Source organism: Oxyura jamaicensis, chromosome Z, assembly GCF_011077185.1.
Source record: "Oxyura jamaicensis isolate SHBP4307 breed ruddy duck chromosome Z, BPBGC_Ojam_1.0, whole genome shotgun sequence".
In the NCBI taxonomy this organism is placed as follows: domain Eukaryota; kingdom Metazoa; phylum Chordata; class Aves; order Anseriformes; family Anatidae; genus Oxyura; species Oxyura jamaicensis.
This window is the reverse complement of record NC_048926.1, coordinates 75,001,170-75,011,151: the sequence shown is the minus strand read 5'-3', so window position 1 is coordinate 75,011,151 and position 9,982 is coordinate 75,001,170. Positions and strand designations below refer to the sequence as shown.

The following is a 9,982-nucleotide window of genomic DNA, read 5'->3' as shown; positions in this document are numbered from 1 at the left end:
ATCCAGATGTAAGACTCTCAGTTTATAATGTTGAGCAGCCTAGCACCTCGGTCTACTTCATCCTACTCAACCTTAACAATTCAAAACTTTGATGAAAATTTTTGCTTAGAAGAGAAAAAATAAAAATAAAAGGTTCGATGTATTTGTGTAGGTTGAGGTGCAAAAGACTAAACTTCAGGTCAAGCATTTTAATAATCTTTTATTTATAATTCTACTTTTCTATGGGGTAAATGCTTCTGTAGTTCTCATTAACCTTCACAGGGCTTATGGAGCTACCCTCAATGAGAAGAAAATATCTTAGTTTTTAGCTTTCATGCACAGCTGGTGAGATGGAGACTGATTTTTGCCTCAGGGTCTTATATAAACAGGTTTCCAGGACAGTAGGTTTACAATTTTGCTGTTGCCTCTTATTGTGTCATCAATTTAATGACATATTTGAACAGTGTATGTTCTTCTTCATTTCCGTATACCATCAAACAATCCAAAATTTCACATTTTTAAAATCACCGTTATTCAACTGATTTAAGTCCAAACACACAACTGGAGATCATTTTCCTAATTCCCATTGGGGAAAAAAAAAAAGTAATAATAAAGTGCCTATTTTAATCACTCATTGTTGAATTTCCAGTTGTTAATTTGTTCCCGAAACTAGTAGGTGCCTTTCTCAAATCTGCTGTGTTGAACAGTAGGAGTAGGCAAAACCATACAGCACAGCCTGTTTCTAATTACACTCTCATATTTCCTCTTAATGAACAAAAAATCTCCATTCTGTGCATTGCCTGTTAACCCCTGGAAAGGTCAGTGCCTTTCTCCTGTAATGCAGCACACGTTTTCACCTTCCATTTAATACAGTTATTGCTTTCTGGTAGTGAGGATGTTTCTTGCCCAGGCTGGTGCAGAATTAGGCTGGCCCTTTTCATTCAATGTGTATATCTGAAAACTCACTTAGTCTGGCTTCCAGTACAATACCTGTCACAGATTTTCCCTTGCCTACTCATCCTTTGTGTACAAAATTGGTGACTGATAAAGCATGTTTGTCAAAAAAATAAAAATAAAAATAAAGTAATAATAATAATAAAAAATCTACATACCCTTGGCTTGAAGATCTTATGCTATGGTACATCAAGGCCTTGGATTCAGGCATTTCTGGACCTGTACAACCTGACATCCATTATTTTCATCAGCAAAACTGTAGGAACCTTCACCCAGTGTTCTTCTGCCTTACCAGGCAGCAAAGGTGGGCTTTTTTTTTGCTCCTTTCTGTTATGGAGGGAAAAAATACATATATTATGTCAGGAAACTATTTCCAATTAACAAGCTTCTAATTACTTATTCCAGTATTGAGAAATAAAATTAAACATACTCTTAGAGAGACGTTTCAGTTTTGCTCCTGACACGTCTCCTCCTTTGATGCGGCACGAGGTTGCACAGGGGCTGGGGCAGGTGTGTTGGGATTCCTTGACTTTGGTCTTCTCCTTCCTTACTCCACAGCTCCAGCATGGGCTCCTCTCCAGTCCCCCTCAGAGCTCTGTGTCATCTTGTGTCTCCTCTTTGCCTCTGCTGGGGCAACTCTCCACTCTGCTTTGTCTGGGAACTCAGAACCTGCCTGCTCCTGAAACCAAACCTAAAAATCAAAAAGTCATGTGGCCTCACATCTATTTCATGGCACAACTCAAAAGCCTGAACTGGAGCTATTTCTGGTTTCTTTCAGTTCTGAGGAGGTCACAGTCAGGCTGACAATGTCTCCAATGAGTTACCATAGAAATTACCAAAACTTCCTCTGTGCTTTGGACACCCTCTTCCTACTAACATAAATAAGAACTGGACACCCAGATGTCTTCTAAAACCACAGTCCAAGCCAGCCAACTTCTGGCAGCTGCTCAGTAAAGCAAAAGTGGCATCAGGGACGGTGGGCTCATCTCTTAAAAATATAGGGCTAGACTTTCATTAGGCTTAAAATGTCTTTAGTCAATGAAGTCAAGGGGTCTGTTCCCCTAACCTACTGGCATTAAACAAATACTTTATATTTGCTTTTCATCATTGCCCTTACTCTGCCTGCCCTACAAAGGCAACACAAAGGAATGACAGGAACATTTGCAAACAAATGCTGCAAATATTATGTGTGGGTCTGTAAACACAAGCAGTGATTCAGCCCTAAATAACAACAGATTGCAGCAGGCACACAGGCCTTCAATTATTAACTAAAGAGGCTGGGCTGGCCCAAAGTCTTCCCTCTGCGATGGGTGAGGCAGAGAGGGGGTATTTCACCAAGTGTGCAGTGTTGGGCTGATGGGAAGGCAGAGTGGTGGCCCTCATCTCCCACCATCAGCAGGCAGAGCAGATGGAAGGGTGCAGTGTGGGTTTCTGGATTGTGTGGGCTTTGCTCCCAGGGTGGTGGGAAGAGACTTGAGACATCCCTGTCACGGTGGTTCTCCTCACTCTCCCTTAGGATGGAGCTGGATTCAAACCCACATGTCCTTTCCACCTGAGATGCCCCAGATTGTTCTACCCTGTTCCAGAAAGACCTCCAGAATGCTGTGTGCACCCTCCGCTTCTGTGCCACATTTCAGATACCCCATAGTATCCAGGTAGAATTAGATGGTGGAGTGAATCCCATTTTACAGCCTGGTTTTGAGGCTAGAGGTCAGCAGCATTGCAACCCCTGCCTTCAGCATCTGAAGCAAAACTGAAGTGTAGGAGAAGCAAACCACACGGAGGGCTGCTGGCTCTGCTGCCCGGTGTCATTGCCTCTCCCATCGTAGCTCACCTTTGTACTCCTGTGTTCGTGCACTGAAGGGGGAGCTGAGGAGAGCAGACACCAAAAGATCCCTCAACCACCTTCTTTCTCGGTGTTATACTGCCCCAAACAGCTGCATCAGAACTAGTCCCTGAAAGCCTCAGTGGAAACTAGGTAAAAAGGGGGGCATAGGGGGTTCTTGGGAACAGAAAAAAACAGACAGGGTCTTGTGAGCTGTCTGCATCCATGCTGCTCTAAACAGAAAGACATCTTTCCCTCTTTCTTCCCATGTTTATTTTGTTTCTTTTTTTATTTTTTTCATTTTATTTTACTATATTTTTAGCTTGATTGGTAAGTACAGCCTTCAAAGTGCTGACATTGGAGTTAAAAAAAATGAGAGAGCTGGCTTTACTGGTGGCAGTAGGAATTGCAGCCCCACCAGAATGCCAAAGGCTCCTGTCTATAACATCTGTTCAGACATGGGGATCACAGGTGAGCTGCCAAGGACAGAGATGTGCTGCTGTCCTAACTACAGGAGGCCCGTCTGTGAGAGCAGGTGGCCTCGGAGCTGTGGTGGAGCTGCATCTCGTGTACAGTTGAGTGTTGGAGCTCTGAGTGAGTTTACAGTGGAGGTTCAAGCCAGAAAAAAAGGAATGTGCCAGTGGTAACACACCCAAGTAGTGAGCTCCTAGACTGGTCATTAATTAAAACCTGGAGACTGGGTAAATTACTGTAATAGGAATGTTATTTAATGAAGGGGGTGTGTGCTCTAGGGGCAGATTGTGTCTCCCAGAACCTGACATCATTCCTGTATTTTCATGTATCTGGAAGGAATTTCTCCCTACACACACACACGACTTTTTTTTGTCCTCGATATTCATCACTGGGTAACCCCCATTGACTGTAACAGAGTCACCTGGAATGAATTTTCCCGTGCCTTGGAAGCATATATTGTGCGTGGGTCCTGCATACATTATTTAAATGGCAGTACTAAGAAAACAGAATGAAATGTATTCATCAGCCTGACTGCCAGAGGTGTTGCACATCTGCAGGTCCCATTTAAGACCAGTGGAAAGTGGAGGCTGAGGCTTCTCCTCTTTTGCTTTCTGAGGACTGAATAATTTATCGGGAGGTTATAGAAGGTTTTTAATACTGCAGTCAAGTCATTATAAGCAAAAAGCTACAAAATCAAATTCAGAACAATGAAAGCATCAGTTCATTAATGGAACAGTTCCAGCCATCTGGCATTCATATGCTCTGTGCTGGGGCTGCTATTGTGCAGACATAAATGACCCAATCTTACCTTCAAGCAAGAGCTTTCATTAACTGAATATTTCCAAATTCTTTACAGTTCAGCTAATATTACAGGTTCTGTCCTGTGGTCCTGTGGTGTTTTTTTATTTGTTTGTCTGTCTGTTTGTTTGTTTGTTTGTTTTTGGGGGGGAGTGGTCTTATTTATTCATTTATTTATTTTGTTCTGTTACTGAACAGAACAAAAACAGTCCTAAGCCACTTCTCCTTTGGGGATGTGTGTTCCCAATCTCCCTGTGGGCACGGCATCTTTTGGAAAACTTTTAGTGGTTCTTAGTGCCAAAGCTCTGGAAGAGAGAGAAGAGGCAAACTGTATTTCAAGTGAAAATAACAACACTGATTATAAATACTGTTGCTCCAAATGAAAGTGATTCTAATGTAGGACTGATTTTCTTATTTGTTATTATTTAACTTTTTTAAATGAAACCTTCAGCAGCTTTTCAGAGATCTGACATTTAAGCAGACCAAATTAATGCACAAGGTTATATACAATACAGAGACATCCATCAGACTGAAGTTTTTTTATTTTTATTAAAAAAAAAAAAATTATTAACCTACTGGTTTATTAAGAGTACAGTGTTCAATATACTGGTGGCAAAATATCATTCAGTTCCAGGTGAAATGGCACAGAGGGTTAAATCATGCATTCTGGATGCTGTCTGTGTTAGCTAAGGATGTCCATGGGGAAGGACTCTACATCAGCTGCATCTCACAGCTGCAGCCAAAGGAGTGGCTGCAGTAGGGGTGTCAAAGCAGTGCACTCCTCCAGATCTTGCTTCACTTGCTGAGGCTAAAGCTCTTCGTTGTCTCCTTGCATCCTCACCAGAAGGGTGATTTCAGTCCTTCCATGGCAGCCCTGTGCTTGACCAAGAGACAAATGAGAACAACAGTCACCCTCCAGTTTTCCCCAAATGCCCCAAAACCCAACATTCCTAGTGAAGTTAACAAAATGCTAATAGGGTTTAAGTGTCCTGGTAGCTACGTGGGCTATTCAGTATCTTGTATAAATGCACATCCTCCCCAAAACAGGGGCAGTGACAACAAGCTGGTTACACCTGCAATGAAGAAGGGCAGATGCCACATTGGGCTCTTCAGCAGTGGCAGACAACTTGGCCCCAACAATGCCAGCATCCCACACTCCACACAGCCACTGAATCTTGCACACTCCAGTACTTGATGTTATGTGGCTCAAAAGATTATTAACTGCAATGCTGAGGATTACGGTCCTAAGCAAGTTACCATCGGATTATCCAGTAACATGTTGAGCTTCTTTGCATATCTGACAATAACTTTCTCAAAGTGTCTTACAAACCCCAGTGCAATCATCTGTATTGGGTTTACATGGCAAGGTTTTGATAGCAGGAGGGGCTGCAGGGCTGCCTCTGTGAGCAGAGCCCAGCAACTGCCCCGTGTCAGAGCAGAGCCAGCTTCAGCTGCTCCAAAAGGGACCTACTGCTGGCTACAGCCCAGCCATGAGCAATGGTGGGTGGGGCCCCTGAGGGTGCAGAGTTAAGGAAGGGAAAGAAGTGCAAGAAGGGCAAGAGCAGCTGGGAGAGAGGGGTGAGAGCCAGCCCTGCAGCCCCCAAGGGCAGTGCAGCAGGAGGGCAGGAGGTGCTCCAGGCATGCGGCAGCAGTTCCCCTGCTGCCTATGGAGAGGCCCCAGGTGGAGCAGGCTGTCCCCCTGCAGCCCATGGGTCCCACATGGAGCAGATCTCCACGCTGCAGCCCATGGAGGAGGCCCTGGTGGAGCAGGTGGATGTGGCCTGGAGGAGGCTGTGGCCCATGGAGAGCCCCCACAGGGGCAGGCCCCAGGCTGGAGCTGCAGCCCATGGAGAGGAGCCCACACAGGAGCGGGGGCCTGGGGGGAGCTGCCACCCATGGGAGACCCATGCTGGAGCAGTTTGCTCCCAGGGGATGTATGGACCCTGTGGTACGGAGCCATGTGGGAGCAGTTCCTGAAGAGCTGCTGCCTGTGGGCAGCCCCCGCAGGCTCAGTTCAGGAAGGATGGCATCCCGTGGGAGGGACCCCACATGGAGCAGGGACAGAGAGGGACCATGAAGGAGCGGTGGAGATGAAGTGCTGACTACAGCCCCCATTACCTGTTCCCCTGCACCATTTGGAGATGAAGTAGAAGAGGGTGGATGTGGGGGAAGGTGTTTGTAGTTTTCTTTTAGTTTATCACTGTTCCAGCTTGTTAGTAATAGGTAATTAATTACATTAATCTGCCTATGTTGAGCTTGTTTTGCCCATCATGGTTACTGTTGAGTGATCTCCCTGTCCTTATGTCAACTCATGAGCCTTTTTTTTTTTTTTTTTTTTTTTTCCAGCATACTTTTTTCTCCCCCTCTTCTTTTAAGGAGGGGGAGTGAGAGAGCAGTTGTGGTGCAGTTCAGCTGCCCAGCAAGGTAAAACCACCACATCATCTCAGGGCAACATGGATGGTGCAAGAGCCAGGGCAAACAGAGTCAACACACTGGTCACCCAGATAGTTGCTGCTCTCCTGTCTGGCACAACGCTGCTCCAAACATCTTGACGTGGTCCAGATCTTGTCACAGAGATGGTAGGGCACAACCATCCAGAATGGCCATGGGCAGAAAGTCTTTTCCCAAAGGCAAGGCGTGGCTTCCAGGCATTGTAGAGTCATGTTAGCTTTCCAGCAACCAGCTATGGTGCGGGAGAACCAGGACAAGCTTTAGGCTGAGCAGCATGAGCCAGGGAGAGAGAGAATTTGTGTGGAAAAAGCAGCTCTTTGACTTGAGAGCTCTCCAGGTTTCAGAGTCCATGGCTCATAGGATGCTGCACATAGCATCTCTAAGTACATGGCAGGAAGCTGGATAAGATTGAACCAGGGCAGAAGAACTACAATGACACAAAGATGCTGTGGCTTTGGGGTAGTGTTGTTTGTTTTTTGCATGACTTTTGATCCATCTGAAGGTGCTCAGGAGAGCAGTACACTTTCCAGCCATGGGATAATGTTGTTATTTGCTCAAACTTCTCTGCACCCTGCTCCAAACAGATACCTCCAATGTGAGCACTGGGGTTCTGGTATTATAGGTATAACAAATAAGTAAAATTTCAAACTCTAGAGAGTAATTTCTTCTGCCTGCATTGCTGTTGCTGCTCTTCATAACATAACACGTGCTTCAGCAATGCACTATGGACCACAGTATTTTAGGAAACTGGAAAATTTTTAAAAGATGCTTACGTATAAGGCCATTTCATCTGATCAATAGAAAGTGTATGTTGAAAATATTTTTCAAGTTCTCCAGTCATTCCTATCTCAGAGACAGTGATGTTCACCATTTTTTTATTCACTAAGATACTAATAATTGTCTTCTCATCTAACACTTCCTTCAAAACACCCACTGCACTAAAAGATACAACACATTCCCAATCTGAAATGAAATACCCATCATTAAAAGAACTCCACAGTACACTGCACAGAGAAGTGCCACAGTGAAGAGACATCTTAACTGTAAATTCCCTGAATTTTTATTTGTTAATTAAAAACACCAGAGGTACTTTCCAGGCCCAGACTGAAGAGGAATGAGATGTCTAACTTTTCTGGAAGTGCATGAGTAATTTTACAGATACTCAGCTCAAACTTTATGAACACTGGGAATTAAATGTAAATATATCAATGTGTGTACATGCTAAGCATATTTATGATTTGAATCGATTCACAAAACCAGGCACATGGAACTTATATGGCTTGTTCTGGAAACAAATGCTTTTTCCAGACTGAAGGATGTGAAAACTACTTCCCTATCTAATGTGATTCAGTACATCTGTATGTGATTACAGAAACACGTTGCAGACTGCAGAGCAGCATAGCCAAGTCTCATAGAAGTTACATTCATTAAACTCTGCTGGACCATGTGATCTTCCCTGGACCTTCAATATTTGCCTGTTTCTAAGCTTACTGAAGATCCCCTATATTGTCTAGTCAGAGAAAGAATGGAGGACTGAGATTTAATTAATCATGTTAGCCCTTAAAAAATAACATGTCACTGTTTCAGGGATGTCTGAAGCTACTAACAGGAATCAAAGGAACTGGAGAGCTATTGCTGATTAAAGTATATAATTTCACCACTTCTATGGACTAAGAAATGCTTTTTTTTTTATTTTTTTTTTTATTTTTTTTTTTTTAAGTGTATGACATCATTTTGCCATCACATAATTCCATCTCATGCATAGAGCAGAATTTTCCTTCAAACACATCTAAGACTGCTATTTTCCTTCAAGTGTCAGTAACTCAAGTCACTGCCAAGAAGGTCCTGACTACCAAAGCCATACTGTAACCATCCTAGGTGAGACATTGTTTTTATGGAGTTAAGTGCTGGTAATTCCCAATTCACAGATGCTGTAGCTCTTCCCACAAAATGCCTTCCTACCTGCACCATCCCAGTGAAACATGCTCCTGCATGCTCAGGGTGGTAGGTCTCACCACCAACATGTGAGCCCTGTCAGGTCATTCCTCACTTGAAGCTTTGATAATTTGTGTTAATCTTGGTTGTTGTAGAGGCATCTGGGCAACTGCATGAGCATGGGATAGGAACTGTGGACATATGCAGGCAGTTCCTGTCCCAAGAAGTCAAGGAAAATCATATTTCCAATGAAGCTACTTATGGAAAGCATATTGCTGCAGAACTGGAGGAATCACCTTTACTCTCTGAAGACCTGCTTTTCAAACAGGGTGTCATGCAGATGACTCCAGTTATGCTCTAAGGGCAGAACACCTGTCAGATTTAACCATACTGTTTTAAGTGTGCAGTTGTCCAGACTGGATGCAGCCTGTGCACTGACGGGAAGCTATCAAGAACTGACCTGGTCCTTAGTGTATGGATGCTAAACCAGGTATTACAGCTCGTGACAGAACATCCATCTTGGCCTCATCTGCAATCACTTGATAACTTTCTTGGAGCATAGAAGAAACCAAACATTTTGCCAAGTCAATGGCTTTCTGAATACAAGTCCTTTGAGCATGTTGCATACCAATCTCTGTGCTAAAGCACAGTGCTGAGCACAGAATAAAGTCCAGGATTTTGTGGGTCATAAACATCTGTCTTTGTGAAATACACACACATACACAGATGTACCCATTGTTGATGCACAAAAATGCATTCAATTCTCTTTCCTAAAGGGAAAGAGCTCTCAGCCAGCCATGACAACAAGAGATCTGGTCATACTGACATCCAATACCTGTCAGTAACTGTTGAGGCCAGTGTCATCGCTGTGTTGATGGTGCACAAGCAAAGATCTGTCTTCAGGATAGCTACCACCGCTGTTTTCTGGTTCCTTGAGAAACACAAGAAAAGAGTGCTTTAAATGGGCTTGGTCTTTCATTATAGGCTTTTGTACTCTTGCAGGCACTGCCGCCGTGTTTAGCTCTAAGTAATCTCTAAAAAAATCTCTCTACAAGCATGTAGGAACACCTAGCCATGTCAGCCACTAAGCACTGAAACGTTGCACCAGATGCGTGCACATGCAGAAGCGGCCTCTAGATGCTACTGCAATCCAACTAAATCGGATATTATCGGACAACAAAAACTCGCGGCGAAAAAAAAAAAAAAAAAAAAAAAAAAAAAAAAAAGGAAAAAAAAACGCTTTAACATGTTTTTCTATAATGAAAAAAATCCTCGAAGCCTGGACAAAGCACCCGCTGTGCAACACTGCCCCTTCCCAGCTGCTGGCGTTTGGTGAACCTACGGACCGATCCCTGCAAACTCCTGCCGCCGACATCTCCCGAAGGTCCGGGCGCTTTCGCAGAAGCAGCAGCTCTGTCGCTCCAGCTGCGTATCGCTTCAAAGCTTTTTTTTCCCCGAAGCAAAAAAAAAAAAAAAAAAAAAAAAAAAAATAAAAAAAAAACTTGCAGTCTGTCCTCTCCTCCCCCGGCACCGTGCGGGGACCGGCGAGGGGCTGCGGGGGCGCAC

At 44.0% G+C, this 9,982-nt stretch overlaps 1 long non-coding RNA gene across 2 annotated transcripts; it reads right to left on the bottom strand.

The window, feature by feature from the left end:
* Window positions 1–4,560: 4,560 nt before the first annotated feature.
* LOC118156102 lies at window positions 4,561–9,893 on the bottom strand. 2 transcript variants are annotated; one of them, XR_004746158.1, is made up of 3 exons: window positions 9,663–9,893; window positions 9,252–9,347; window positions 4,561–4,909 (listed from the first exon to the last, which is right to left on the bottom strand). It is a non-coding gene; the product is annotated as an uncharacterized LOC118156102 (long non-coding RNA). The 2 variants fall into 2 exon arrangements; XR_004746157.1 differs by having other exon boundaries at window positions 4,561–4,904; window positions 9,663–9,891.
* Window positions 9,894–9,982: the final 89 nt, after the last annotated feature.